This window comes from Nyctereutes procyonoides, unplaced genomic scaffold, assembly GCF_905146905.1.
Source record: "Nyctereutes procyonoides isolate TBG_1078 unplaced genomic scaffold, NYPRO_anot_genome, whole genome shotgun sequence".
NCBI classification, from domain to species: domain Eukaryota; kingdom Metazoa; phylum Chordata; class Mammalia; order Carnivora; family Canidae; genus Nyctereutes; species Nyctereutes procyonoides.
Genome location: NW_026575125.1, coordinates 23542364 through 23558350, shown reverse-complemented (window position 1 = coordinate 23558350; position 15987 = coordinate 23542364). Strand labels below are relative to the sequence as shown.

The following is a 15987-nucleotide window of genomic DNA, read 5'->3' as shown; positions in this document are numbered from 1 at the left end:
AACCTGACAAACACTATCAACAGACTTCCTAATCGATATTTTTTGTACATTATAGACAACAACTATAGTACACACAGTTTTAAAAAGTGCATATGGAGCACGCACTTAGACATGTTCTGGGCCATATACCAAGTTGCAATCAATTTCAAAGAACTAAAATACAAGTTATATTTCATTATCATGATGCAATTAAATTAGATATCAGTAGCAATAAGGTATCTAGAAAATCACCAAATATTTAGAGGTGAGGTACCACACATTAATCCATAAGTAGAAAAAATACAGAAAAGAAAAACTCTTGAATAGTTACTTCATAAAGGGGGAAATCCAAATTAAATAGTGAATAAACCATGAAAATATGTTCAATCTTATTATACATTTGGGAAACACATACTAAAACCATCATGATATAGAATAAAGACCTGTCACAAGACAAAAATGCAAAGTAGTGACAGTATGACTGTTGGCAAGTATGTAGACTACCGCTCTCACGTCAGTGGGATTGTGAATTAGGACATCTCTTTTGGCATAATCCACTAAGGGTAAACATACATATAAACAGCAAGCCCACTGTTTTGTGGACACCCAGTGGTAATATATACTTGAACAAAAGTTTACATAGCAGTGCTATCTTGATAGCTAAAAACTAGAAAAAAGTTAAATGTCTATCAGTAATAGAATGTAAATGGTTTGTGGAATATCGGTACAGTAGAAAGCTACATAGCAATGAAAATGAACTAATCTCTAGAAAACATGGATGAATCCCACAAGTAATCGGATGGCCAAAGAGGCCAGAAACAAGGAGTTTCATACTGTTTCATTCAACTTCTGTAAAATTAAAAAAACAGACCAAACTAACCCCTGATTTTAGGTTAAGGTAACAGTTACCTTTGGTGGGGACAATGAATTGGGTAGGTGTAGGAGAGGTCTTTTAGACGTACTGGAAGTGTCTGAGTTCTCTGGGTGTTGATTAAATTGGTGTGTTTGGTTTCTAAATGTCTGAGTTTTATATTTAATATTTGTACACTTCTCTGTTTATGTGTTCTACTTCATTAAAAAGGTGTTTTGAAAAAACAGAGGTATGTCACAGTGATAGTTGTCTTGAATACCTTCAGTAGCCCTCTTCTTCTGTCCATTGGAGGCCAAACTTCTAAGCAAGACAGAAAAATCTCTTCATGATACAATCCCTGTCCACATTTCCAGCCTCATCTTTAGTGAGGTCCTATTGCTCATAACCTATGTGGAAAGATTTCTAGTTCTCCAGCGGTCACACTTTTGCAAGCCTCCAGGTTTAGGTGTACGTGGTTTTCTCTTCCTAAACTTGCTTCTACTTCTCTTTTGCCTGATTACTTCCTGGTCAGAGAAGTCTTCAGTGGTCCCTGTTATTATCTTATGTGTTTCCTGTATTGCTATTATGACTTCTTTTGCCTCTCTCAGTAACTTAACATTCCTGTACTTTGTAGCCTTTCTGGGATTGGCTCCATCATTGCCCTGGATATAAGTTACTTGAGAACAGAGTTCACCTCTCATGAAGAGTGGTGCCTGACAAACCCTTGGTATTCCATTCTTGTTTCCTAAACACACAACTCTTATATCAAATGCCAGACCATCTGTGGGCTGTACAAGGGCTATGTGCTCTGGAATTCACTTCCCCCAAGACCTTATGTGTTCATGCCCAGAGTTAACTCTGAGATGTTTAACCTGAATGGTGGAGGTTCTATCAGCCAGGGGCCAGAGTGCACAAGGGCACCAGTTATTTGAAAAGAAGGTCCTTAAAGTAATCAATTTTTTTAAATTATTAGAGAACTGAAAAAGCCAAAAGGGGATCTGAGGTATCCGAGAGGTAGTAGCTGAAACAAGTTATGCTATTCAAATCTAGAGGCTCCAAGGTGGGTCTCCACAGAATAGTTCCTTCCGACGACCCCTCTGACCACATTTCTCCCTCCCATGTTGAGCCCTACAAGCTCCCGATGGAACTCTTTCTTGATAAAGTCTAACAAAGAGCAACTGGAATTGCAGAAATGGGGTCTACAGTATCAGCCCAAGCTCCACAAAGCAGAGTACAGAAGGGGAGGTGTGCAGTTGAGAGGCAACAGCTAGTGGCCCAGCTCAGTGGGGGTGAGAGAGCTGTATCTGAACGAGAATTCAGAAGCATAACCTTTTTCATCTCTTCTAAAGGGATTAAGGGTCAGTGCTTAAACTGCTCTCTCGAGTATTATTTTAGTCTTCAGAGAGACCAAATGGCCAACTTGAACGTTTCCCTCAGTTCTGAGATGAAATGGAGCTTCCTGGACATCCTCAGGAGCAGACCTGGATAAGGAAGCATGTTTGGACAGAAGGACATACAGAACAGATTTTACAAACATTGACTAACCTGAGCAGGATAGAGGGCCTTGGGATTTAGGGATTATAATAGTAACCATGGTGATTGTAATGTTTATGAGGCAAACTGCATGACCCAGTATATTTCCTACAGCTGTTGAAATATATCTCCATTTATAGATACTATTTCATTTAATAATAGCTAGAAGATGTAAAGTACTTCTTTTAAATGAGTAATTAGGGTTTCATTTAGCCTATCAACTCGAGAAGGACAAGGAAGTTTATCATATGCTGGTATTTTCAGCTGATTTTACTGGAAGATGCAATTTATACTCATCCCTTTGCAACTTGGGCCAATTTAACCAAGATTCCAATAAAAATCTATTTCTAAGTTTTATAGAAAAATAAATCTCATCTAAAAAAGCACAGTCTGCTTTTGCTATGATAGGGAGAGTACTAAAAAAAACTTCACAGTATTAAAAAATTCCATAATAAATACAATTGTTTCAAGTGGAAAAGCAGTTTACAGTCCAAAAAGTTCCAGACTAGCAATAATGAGATTTCTTTACCTGTAGCAATTTCAATAATGATGGCATATTTTTGTGTTTGTGTATGTTTAATATCATAAATGTAACAAACCCAGCATATGCTCATGTTAATTTGGGTTTTATAATAATGGATTTTATTTTTTAAAATCTCATTAGCAGACATTGCTTATACAGCTGTATCAACCTTTATCAATTTCATCACCTATTGTTATGCTAAAAACCACAGTTACTCAGTTTGAATTATGAAAACTCTGTATTTCAGAAACACTTGAGTAATGAATTTGGATGGCATCTTGTGTTGAAGAACAATTGTGTACTGCTCTCTTGTGTTTCTGCGAACCTTGCCTATGAAACACCAACTGCCCTTTGTTTGAGAGAACCTTTTCAAGGATATTTGTAGAGCAAAAGGCCTTGAGAGACAGAGATAGTGTCTCTCTCTCTCTCTGGAGTGAAAGACAGGCCTGCTTAATTTTCCTTACAAAAGATTCAGGTTCCTTAAACTAAGGATTCTTCTCCTGTAAGGGAACTCACTGTGTGTGCGAGTATCACCTGGCTTTCCCTGCATCACCCTGTGAGAACTGGGGCTTGGGAGAATTGGCACAAAAATGCTGATATCCTGGCTAATATTTGTATTAATTTTCTATTGATGCTATTTAAAAATTACCTCAAAGTTAGTGGCTTAAAACAACACACATTTATGGGGCACCTGGGTGGTTCGGTTGGTTAAACACCCAACTCTTGATCTCAGCTCAGGTCTTGATCTCAGGGTTGTGAGTTCAAGCCCTGCATTGGAAAACAACAACACATTTTATTATCTTACAGTTCTGGGGGTCAGAAGACTGACACAGTTCTCACGGGGCTGACATCAAGGTGTCAGCAGGGATTGTGATCCTTGTGGACATTCTAGGGAAGAATTCATTTCTTTGCCTTTTCCCGCTTCTAAAGGCTGACACTTGGTTTCTTGACTCATGGCCCCCTTCTTCCACCTTGAGAGCCAGCAAGGTAGTGTCTCTTTGGCCCTGATTCCATCCTCACATCTCTTTCTCTGACCCCAGCCAGGAAATTTTCTCAAGGATTCATGGGATTGGACCAGGCCCATCTGGACCATTCTAGGAGTGCCCCCCCACTCAGACACTCAAGGTCTCTGAGCCAGTAGTCATTTGTCTACCAGTATCCGTGAAACTGGCAGGCTAACTTGTTCACTTGCTAGCAGAGTGAAACCTCAGGTTCTTGAAACTGTGACTTTTTGTTTGGAAATTGAATTCAAACATTTTAGCAAACATATCTAAATATAACATAAACAGAGCCTCTTTAATATTTCCATATTTAGAAAGCAGATGTCTGAACTTCTCAGGCCACAGGAACTAAATAAAAACTATTAAATGAACTTGAAAACTATTCTCAACCAAGTCACTGGTTCTCAAGATGTAGCACGTACGGGAAAGTCCTGGGGACTTGTCTAATAGTCACATCTCCATTGCAGCTGCATCCACCTGAGATTTTATTCTGGCTTTGAAGGTAGGAATCCAAATGTTTAACCAGTGCCCCAAATGGTCCTTGCTTTGAGATCCACTTTTTTACCACCAGTTATTTTTGTTGCTTTAGTACTTAAATTTCTTTCTACTTGTATTGAAAAAATGTCTGATTTAAATGGAATTCTAGAGTCATAATAGCAATTGGTACATTCATTATTTATTCATTAAAGAAAATGCTTCATGTAAAATGTTGAGGCCTTGTAATTGGTCAGCCGTGTTTAGATGTCTCATCAATGACACCAGTTATAGACCAGTGGAGGACACCACGTTCAAAAGCTCCCCATGTGAGGTTGTTCTAACAGGCATTGTGTTTGTGAATAATATAACTTCAGTTCAATTTATTCTAATTGAAAGGGTTTACTTGACATTTTACAATGACGATTTGGAAAAGATCATGAATGTTCATTTTGGGATGATAGAAACATTCATAGCATGGTTGGATACAAACTAATAGACTTCTGACTACCATTTTTATTCTATTTAAAAATTTTTTTTATTGGAGTTCAATTTGCCAACATATAGCATAACACCCAGTGCTCATCCTGCCAAGTGCCCCCCTCGGTGCCCATCACCCTGACTACCTTTTTTAAAGACACACATATACATCTAGGCTAACAGTGTCAGTGAACTGGAAACTCATCAAAGGCGCAATAACTCATAAGCCAGAAAATTAAGAAAGACACCCAAATTGCAAAATTTCTTGCACAAATGGAAATGACGAAGTTTTCGGTCACTTCACCTAGGCTTATTGTTTGTAAGATTACATATGGCCATTCATCACTTTACCTTGATTGCTAATTTGTGTCTGATTACTGGAAACTTGAAGCTTATTAGGGAAAAAAAGTATTTTACATTACCTTTATAGCCTGTGTGATATGGAGAAATTGGTGGCTGAATTGTCAAAGTATATCTAACTATTAAGATTACTTCATTGGGATGTTTTGGGGAGACCAAATTCTATTAAAATAAAAATTTTCCCCAGGCTTTCTATTCACCCAAGTAAGTGAATCCTCTAGTTTACCAATTTAACTATATTAAAAGTTTTAATTTTTAAAATCATTCATTTCACAAGAAGCTAGAATCCACTTATTCTCAAACTAGAAGGCTGTTTTTTTTTAAATGGGTGTTCTTGTTCTGTCACTTCATTAAGTAATCAACACAAATTTCCAAAGCCACCTCTTTTTAGTCTAAGATTAAAATAGAAATCCATTTAATTTACTATACAACGCCATTGTCCTTGCCATGTACACTTATGTGTGTCACAAGTTGGCATATTTATTTGACATCTGACAACAAATCATAAGCAGTAAAAATATTTTCATTAATTTAATAAACACTGATGAGGTCCAGGGCATCCATAAATGCTTGTGAGGTTGTGCACTGTGTGACTTCAGGGGTGCCATTCACATCATATTTCTAAGTGTGGTGCCCCTGGAGTTGTGCAGTGCGCAACCTGTGCAACTATATAAGGTGGTGCTGCATAATACAAAATGAGGCACGGTGATAGGTTCCAGCAATGAATATAAGGACGATGACATCAAAGTAGTTTTTCTTTCAGAACTTACAGTTTAGTAAGGGAGACTGGCAATTAAAGGAACCTGTGATAAATTCCATGGCAAAAGAAAGTGCAGAGCCTTCCTATCCATAGAGCTGTCTAATTAAAGTGGATGAACAAATAAAGGTGAGCAGTTAAAGCTAGAACTTGCTCTGGGAACATTTCGAAGTATGGGTTCTTAAATCAGATATTTTTTTCTATAGCTTCTGAGTATTAATATGCAATTTAATCATAAATACTGTACTTGTGTAAATGAGGTAGGTGCTCTTTCTAACATCCTCCCTGCTCATGGTAAAGCCATAGCTATTAAATAAAAAATGATTTTCCTATATGTTGTCTCAGGTCCATCCTGGCTCTGCCTCCTGATCTTACTAGTCCCATCTTGTGTGTCTCCATTGTGCACATAGTCTGTTTTTTATCTTGTTCATACCCATTGGTCTATCCCACAATATTTCATGCTTCAAAGAGTCTATACATTTCCCAAGTCAAACTCAATTCAGTGTTCTTGGTACTCTAAACCAATTCTAAAAACCCTGGTTTTTGAACCTCAGCCCTTGAAGCCACTGCTTACTTCCAATATGAGTGTGAATTTTTTTTCTTAAAACCAAGTTTCTAGGTTCAAAAATTTTTTTCTTATACATGGAAGCGTCTTTGAGAGCAGACATTTTGATATATTTTGTTCAGACATACCTCCAGTGCCTAGAATAATGCTTAGTGTTTGGTGCCCATGTTTTTTTTTTTTTTTTTTTTTAAGTGATTAGTCGTGTGTGGGCCAATAAACCAAGGATTCCAAGGGCTTTCTGCTGGGACCTGCTTCCAGCTGTTGATGTTTTTTTTGTTTTTCTGGGGAGCAGCTTGCTCAGTGCACACTGTGCTACTCCCTGGGCTACCAGCTCAGAACTTAGGTTCAGGGGCCAACATCCCTGAAAGGTGGAGTCCAGGGAGGGCCCACAGCTCAACAGTGCCTCCCCGTGGTGATGAGTCCAACTGCCACTGACTGACTCCAGCAGTCTCAGAAACTAGAACACCAAATTCCCTTAAATTTCATCATGGCAGGAAGACTGCTCATGGAAATACCAACCAATGACTTTGGATCTCAATCCTCTTCTTGTGTTGGCACTTAAATAAGAATACATTATGCTTAAGATTCCCAGTGCGGGCAATGTATATTTCTCTTCATGCTTTCATGCTTGTCTAACTAAAGGGATCACAGTGCAACTCTGGTAAGATTTTGGGAAAAATGAATACATTATTTCAGGAAGGTTTTCCTCTCTCTGTACCATTTTCACTCCAACTGTAAAATTGAATTCATGGCTGAGGTTTAGGAGCCCGTTAAGCCCGTACACTTTCCATTCTGAACGTGAAGCCGGAATCTGACTCAGGTGCAACAACCACACGCAGTAGGATTTCCCTGAGACTTTGATCCCAAATGGAGTCCCAGGGCTTTGTACATAACATAGCACTAATGTTACACGACCTCAAAAAATACAGGCCTTGGTCTGGTCTGTGGAAAACATTTGAAGATCTCTTGATACATTGACTGACATCCAAAGTCCATCGTGAACCCGCTTCAGGCCTCACCTTCACAACTGTGGGTAACGCCAGAGCCTTAGACCTCTATCCTGTGCTTATTTCCTTCTCTGGCTGTTTCCAGGAAATAGTACTTAGCTGTTTGGGGTGAGAATTTCTATGCATCACAGCTATCTTAAAACCTAGCTAATGTTACCACAAATGGCTCTGGAATCTGGTGACTCAGGCCAGTATAGCTGGAGCAAATTTGGCAGACCTGGAAAGTCTCCACATAAAAACAGTATCACCTTGTTTTTGGTGTCTTGTGTTTGTCATAGATCACATCCAGAAAGTAATGGTCACCACACAGACATACTTTAAAAACTTTCTATTTCTGGAGAGAAGACCCTGTATTGGAATATCATTCATTAACAAACTATGCCTACAGCTGGCATGATGACTCTCTCTTCCAGGGCTGTTTTAAGAGAATTCTGGGAGTGCAAAAATTCTCAACATGATACTAGCCAGTAGGATCCAACAATACATTAAGAAGATTATTCACCATGACCAAGTGGGATTTATCCCCGGGATGCAAGGTTGGTTCAACACTCATAAAACAATCAATGTGATAGATCACATCAATAAGAGAAAAAACAAGAACTGTATGAATCCTCTTAATAGATGCAGAGAAAGCATTTGACAAAATACAGCATCCATTCCTGATCAAAATTCTTCAGAGTGTAGAGATAGAGGGAACATTCCTCAGTATGTTAAAAGCCATCTATGAAAAGCCCACAGCAAATATCATTCTCCGTGGGGAAACACTGAGAGCCTTTCCCCTAAGTTCAGGAATACAACAGGGATGTCCACTCTCACCACTGCTATTCAACATAGTACTAGAAGTCCTAGCCTCAGCAATCAGACAACAAAGAAATACATTCAAATTGGCAAAGAAGAAGTCAAACTCTCACTCTTCACAGATGACATGATACTGTACAGAGAAAACCCAAAAGACTCCACCCAAAGATTGCTAGAACTCATACAGCAATTCAGCAATGTGGCAGGATACAAAATCAATGCCCAGAAACCAGTGACATTTCTATACACGAACAATGAGACTGAAGAAAGAGAAATTAAGGAGTCAATCCCATTGACAATTGCACCCAAAAGCATAAGATACCTAGGAATAAGCCTAACCAAGGAGGTAAAGGATCCTTACCCCAAAACCTACAGAACACTTCTGAAAGAAATTGAGGAAGACAGAGATGGAAAAATATTCCATGCTCATGGATTAAAAGAATTAATATTGTGAAAATGTCAATGCTACCCAGGGCAATTTACATGTTCAATGCAATCCCTATCAAAATACCATGCACTTTCTTCAGAGACTTGGAACAAATCATCTTAAGATTTGTGTGGAATCAGAAAAGACCCTAAATAGCCAGGGGAATATTGTAAAAGGAAACCAGAGGCAGGGGCATCACAATGCCGGATTTCAAGTTGTACTACAAAGCTGTGATCATCAAGACAGTGTGGAACTGGCACAAAAACAGACACATAGTTCAATGGAACAGAATAGGAATCCAGAAATGGGCCCTCAACTCTATGGTCAACTAATATGCAACAAAGGAGGAAAGACTATCCACTGGAAAAATGACAGTCTCTTCCATAAATGGTGCTGGGAAAATTGGACAGTCACGTGCAGAATGAAACTAAACCACTCTCTTACACTATACACAAAGATAAACTCAAAATGGATGAAAGATCTAAATGTGAGACAAGATTCCATCAAAATCCTAGAGGAGAACACAGGCAACACCCTTTTTGAACTTGGCCACAGCAACTTCTTGCAAGACACATCTATGAAGGCAAGGGAAACAAGCAAAAATGAACTCTTGGGACTTCATCAAGATAAAAAGCTTCTGCACAGCAAAAGAAACAGTCCACAAAACTAAAAGACAACCTACAGAATGGGAGAAGATATTTGCAAGTGACCTATCAGATAAAGGGCTAGTATCCAAGATCTATAAAGAACTTATTAAACTCAACAGCAAAGAAACAAACAATCCAGTCATGAAATGGGCAAAAGACATGAACAGAAATTTCACAGAGGAAGACATAGACATGGCCAACAAGCACATGAGAAAATGCTCCGGATCACTGGCCATCAGGGAAATACAAATCAAAACCACAATGAGATACCACCTCACACCAGTGAGAATGGGGAAAATTAACAAGACAGGAAACAACAAATGTTGGAGAGGATGTGGAGAAAAAGAAACCCTCTTGCACTGTTGGTAGGAATGTGAACTGGTGCAGCCACTCTGGAAAACTGTGTGGAGGTTCCTCAAAGAGTTAAAAATAGACCTGCCCTACGACCCAGCAATTGCACTGCTGGGGATTTACCCCAAAGATACAGATGCAGTGAAATGGCAGGACACCTGCACCCCGATGTTTCTAGCAGCCATGTCCACAATAGCCAAACTGTGGAAGGAGCCTCGGTGTCCATAGAAAGATGAATGGATAAAGACACTGTGGTATATGTATACAATGGAGTATTTCTCAGCCATTAGAAATGACAAATACCCACCAATTGCTTCGACGTGGATGGAACTGGAGGGTATTATGCTGAGTGAACTAAGTCAATTGGAGAAGGACAATCACTATATGGTCTCATTCATTTGGGGAATATAAAAAATAGTCAAAGGGAATAAAGGGGCAAGGAGAGAAAATGAGTGGGAAATATCAGTGAGGGTGACAGAGCTTGAGAGACTGACTCTGGGAAATGATCAAAGGGTAGTGAAAGGGGAGGTGGGTGGGGGGTTGGGGTGACTGGGTGATGGGCACTGAGGGAGGCACTGGACGGAATGAGCACTGGGTGTTATGCTATATGTTGGCAAATGGAACTCCAATAAAAAGTATACATATTAAAACAAATTCTGGGAGAGGCCTAATTCCTAAAGCCTTACAGTACCTGTGTGCATCCCTGCATTTCCTGGCCAAGAAAGCGCTCCTAACACCTACTTCCAGATTACACTGGAAGATGAATTACCATTCCATATGGCTGTTTAGCCCACTGTTATGGCCTGAATGTTCTGTCCTACCAAACTCATATGCTGAAGTCTTTAGCCCCCAGTGTGGCTGTATTAGGAGATGGGACCCTAAGGAAATAATCAAAATTAATTAACTGAGGTCATAATGGTAAGACCTCATCTTATAGGATTAGTGTCATTATAAGGGGACACCAGAAACTTGCTCTCTTGGTCTCTCCGTGTGCACATATCAAAGAGAGGCCATGTGAGGAAATAGTGAGAAGGTAGCCATCTTTAAGCCGGGAGAAGCACTCTCACTGAAAACTGATCATGACTTGATTTTGGATTTTAGCCTCCAGAACTGTGAGAAAATTAATTCCTGCTGTTGAGGCCACCCAGTCTGTGATATTTTGTTATGGCAGCCCAAGCAGCCTACACTGACCCAGATTGTAAATAATAGAACCTGGGCCATATGTTGCCATGGAAATATATACCTTTTTTTTGTCTTCTGTTCATAACTTAGTAAAGCATGAACAACAGTTGAATACAAGCCTAGAAATGTAGTTTTTTTTTTCACCAAAAAGTATATATTTAAATTAAGTTCTGACCTTTGCAGTTATTTTCTTCTATGTGAAATTCAGACAAAGAACATCATAATCAAGAAGAAAATCATTGTCAAATTGGAATTGTGAGTCAACCTCAAACTGAGATTTTTATTTGCGAAGTGATAAAATTTTAAATGAGGGACAAATGTATAAAAAGGGGGATTTACAATGCTAATCAAGGAATTAGGGATATCAGACATTTCAAATTTAGGATTATACTAATTAATAGTTTTTTATGTAGGAAGGGTAATTATTAGAGAAAAGTCTCTTTAGTAATTAGAGATGCGATTCATACTCTGAAAAATCACAGACTATGAAAAAAGTCTTTAGATAAAACATATTTGATTGTAACTATAAATTGAGATGGGTTCTTAAGTGCTATTCTAATGATTATTTTTAAAATCTTAGATTTTAGTGACTTATGTAGTAAGTGCCTAGTTAATGTTTATTGGATGAATCTGTAAGTTAAGGATTAAAGGCAATCCAAGAATGTAATTTTTAAAGCTGTTCGGAAATTCCTAAAGCATTATTTACTTTGACAGTTGGAAATGCTAACTGGAAAGTAGTCTCTCTGTTAAAATAAGGTAATTTTTGACATTAAAGGAAAGCAATATTTAAGGTCAAAGAAAGGGTGAGCTACTTTGAGTTTTTTCAAAAGAATTTTAAAAATTGCACATTATCGTCTTAATGGAAGTTTGGAATACATATGTTGTCAAATAAAAGTTCAATCAATTTTGGTAGATGCTATTAGGCTATGTAATGAAGAGGGAGGGGGGAGAAGGAAAGGAGAGATGGATAGGGAGATGGACAAGTTGTTCTCATAAGGAAAAATTATATTGGCCATTTCTACAAAGAGTACCTCCTTTAGCTAAAGCACCGTCAGGAGAACAAAGCTCTAGCCCATTTTCTGTGACCTTAAGTGTTCTTGACTAAATTTCAACCCTAGGTCTGTTAGCAACTCTTCCGTGATTACAGAAATCAACTTCCCTGACTCTATTGTGTTATAAGTAACATGAAATGATCACATTATCCTGTACCTTACCACTCTTAGAAATACAGAAATACCTTCCAGAATGTGATGGTCTGAAAAATTCAGAGCGGTAACTGTTTTGGTTGTATTGCAAGATTTTTAGGATCTCATCAACTTGTATTTTATTTTATTTTATTTTATTTTATTTTTTTATTTTATTTTATTTATTTTGTTTTTTAATGTATTTTTTTATTGGAGTTCGATTTGCCCACATATAGCATAACACCCAGTGCTCATCCCGCGAAGTGCCCCCCTCAGTGCCCGTCACCCAGTCACCCCATCCCCCTGCCCTCCTCCCCTTCCACTACCCCTTGTTCGGTTTCCCAGAGTTAGGAGACTCTCATGTTCTGTCACCCTCTCTAATTTTTCCCACTTATTTTCTCTCCTTTCCCCTTTATTCCCTTTCACTATTTTCACTATTCCTTTTCACTATATTCCCTGTATGAGTGAAACCATATAATGATTGTCCTTCTCCGATTGACTTACTTCACTCAGCATAATACCCTCCAGTTCCATCCACGTCGAAGCAAATGGTGGGCGTTCGTCATTTCTAATGGCTGAGGAATATTCCATTGTATACATAGACCACATCTTCTTTATCCATTCATCTTTCAATGGACACAGAGGCTCCTTCCACAGTTTGGCTATTGTGGACATTGCTGCTATAAACATTGGGGTGCAGGGATCCTGCCATTTCACTGCATCTGTATCTTTGGGGTAAATCCCCAGCAGTGCAATTGCTGGGTCGTAGGGCAGGTCTATTTTTAACTCTTTGAGGAAACTCCACACAGTTTTCCAGAGGGGCTGCACCAGTTCACATTCCCACCAACAGTGCAGGAGGGCTCTCCTTTCTCCACATCCTCTCCAACATTTGTTGTTTCCTGTCTTGTTATTTTTCCCCATTCTCACTGGTGTGAGGTGGTATCTCATTGCGGTTTTGATTTGTATTTCCCTGATGGCCAGTGATGCGGAGCATTTTCTCATGTGCTTGTTGGCCATGTCTATGTCTTCTTTGGAGAAATTTCTGTTCATGTCTTTTACCCATTTCATGATTGGATTGTTTGTTAATTGGGTGTTGAGTTTAATCAGTTCTTTATAGATCTTGGATACTAGCCCTTTATCTGATAGGTCATTTGCAAATATCTTCTCCCATTCTGTAGGTTGTATTATTGCAAGTTTAACAAAAAAAAAGCTATATTTTTAATACTTCTTCCAGTTTCCATTTATTGTAAATGCAGGAAATAGACCAATACTCACCTGAGATAATGATAATGTGGCAGTAACTTTCTAACTCACCTTACTAGGAAGTGTAAGAACTTCAGTTGTTTGAGAACAGCAGATATATAGAGATTTATGCACTAATGTGCATTTTATTTTCTGCAATATGTATATTATAAATCATTCCTCTGCTTAGTATCGAATTAGGAAGTAACTGCAATTGGTTCAAAGCTCTGTATCAGAATTTGATGATAATGAAAGGCTAATAATACTAATATATCATATACTATGCCAGAGTTTCACTACGTTTTAACAAATATCTACCTATTTAGTTTCATTTTATATTTGGGTCTGAGCTGGAAGAGGAAATTATTCAACTTAATTTCCATATTGGCATAGTAAATGTAAAATCTCACTGGCAGAGCAGTAATCCAATTTGGCATTACATTTTATATCAATTTTGAATATGAATTTAACTTCAAGATGTGGCTATAGGTGAGCTGAAAAGAAACATAGTGACATAAAAATGTGTTTCACAACTTAAATAAATAATATAACTGGTAGACAGAATAACCACCCTCCCAGAGACACCTACTTCCTAATTACCTGCCCACCTCCCTACCAGCCTGTGAATATGTTATGGTACATGGCAAAGCAGAATTAAAGTTGCAGATGCAACTAAGTTTGCTAATTAGATCTTAAAGACATTGTCTTGGATTGTCCAGGTGGGCCCAATGTCATCAGAAGGGTCCTTGTAAGTGTAATAGGCAGGCAGAAGAAAGGTCAGAGAAGATGTGGCTATGGGAGAGACCAGAGGGACACACTGAGAGGATCCCATTGCTGGCTAAAACACCTACTTACTTTTAATTTCATCTCATATTTAAAATTAAGTTTGTTTTTTTGGACTTTATGTCTAATCACATTGTATTATTTTGGGTCTCGTTTCTATCACTCAGCATTGTCTTTACAACATTCTTAATTGTTGAGGCATTGAGTGGAAATCTGTCCATTTTTATTGCTTTGTACTGTTCAGTGAATGTATATGCCATAATTTATTTAAGCATTCTTTTTTTCTGAAAAAAGCTTTATTGTTTCCATTTGGTCTATGGCTTGGGAGAGGACTCCAGGGTGTTAAAAAAAAAGTTGGCTGCCTAGTGGCTACTGAGAGAGGCTCCAGGGCACAAACCCTGGCCCCAGAGTGATGCCAGAGGGGCCCCTCAAGGGCTGCTGGGCTTCAGAGGCTCCTAGTAATGTTTGAGGGGAGCTTTTCTTTTCTTAGATTTTATGTATCTATTCATGAGAGAGGCAGAGACAGAGGGAGAAGCAGGCTCCCTGTGGGGAGCCTGATGCAGGACTCGATCCCAGGACCCCAGGATCACTACCTGGGCCAAATGCAGAAGCTCAACCACTGAGTCACCCAGCTGCCACCCTGGAGGAGAGCTTTTCTAAGAGATAGGGCCCAGCCCAACCTGGGAGCCAACCTGCCTGCAGAAGTGAGTCAGGTGGTGGCCATCTTCTTGATGAGTTTCACCTCCTCATCCTGGAAGTGGCTTTCAAGGGAGTCACAAAGATAGGGATCTGCCCTGGCACAGCCCAGGGCATGCAGATCTAAAAGGTCCTGGTTCAGGTTATTCTGCAGGACCAGGGTAGTTTCCATGACACCCACAGTTTTACTATACTCCTCCTGGGAAGGCTTCTCCATGTCCTGGAAGAGGGTGCTGCTGCAGCGCTGGTTTTGCATTTTCAAGAGATGCTCAGCGCCCTGGGGCTTCTCCTCAGCCAACTCCCAGAAGAAGTGGCCTATGCCCTCCAGAGCCACATTGTCCCGGTGGAAATAGAAGCCCAAGAGAGGTAGGTGTAGGGAGGCCCACAGGTGCATGTTGGCTAGGTGGTTTAAGGGCAGCCTTCACCTCGGTGCAATAGTATTGACCACTGTGGGAGCTCATGGTTGATCAATGTTAAGGTGCTAAGCTCAAAATAGGGGGTTGGCTGGTCCTGGAGTCAGAGAATGGCTGAGAAGATGGCTTCGAAGGTTGCAACTGGAAAAAGGGCTGGAGGGGTGGTCAGAGGCTGGTAAAAGGGTCATGCCTGGGTTTGTTCATCCAAACATCGCTGAAGCAAGAGACAGATCCATGAGGCGGCAGGGCACAGTGCCTATGCCTTCTTACTTTTGATGAACATTTGTGCTGTTTTCTGTTGGAGCCTGTTACGGTGCTTCTGTGAGTGTGTGTGTATGTATGTGTATTGTTTTTTCAAATTTTCATTTAAATTCCAGTTAACATAGTGTCATAATAGTTTCAGGTGTGTGATTTAGTGATCCACCACTTAAATATAACACGCAGTGCTCGTCACAAGTGCCCTCATTAACACCTGTCTTTCATTTAGCACTTCCCCCCAACCCATGGATATGTATTTTTGCTGTGAATTAGGGTCTTGCATAAGTTTTGGATATTTGTCATCATGTCCTAAAATCTCTCTTCTCCAGTATCTCTCTGCTCTCATTCTGGGACACCAGTTCAATTTAAGTTAGGCCTGTCATTGTAACTCTGTGTCTTCCATATTTTCCATCCATTTTGTCTATTTTTGGATGAATTATCAATAATTTTTCTAGTAACTAATTCTATCTTCAGTTG

At 39.3% G+C, this 15987-nt stretch overlaps 1 pseudogene; it reads right to left on the bottom strand.

The window, feature by feature from the left end:
• Positions 1-14852: 14852 nt before the first annotated feature.
• On the bottom strand, positions 14853-15300 carry LOC129518692 (ferritin light chain-like; annotated as a pseudogene).
• Between the last annotated feature and the right edge of the window lie 687 nt (positions 15301-15987).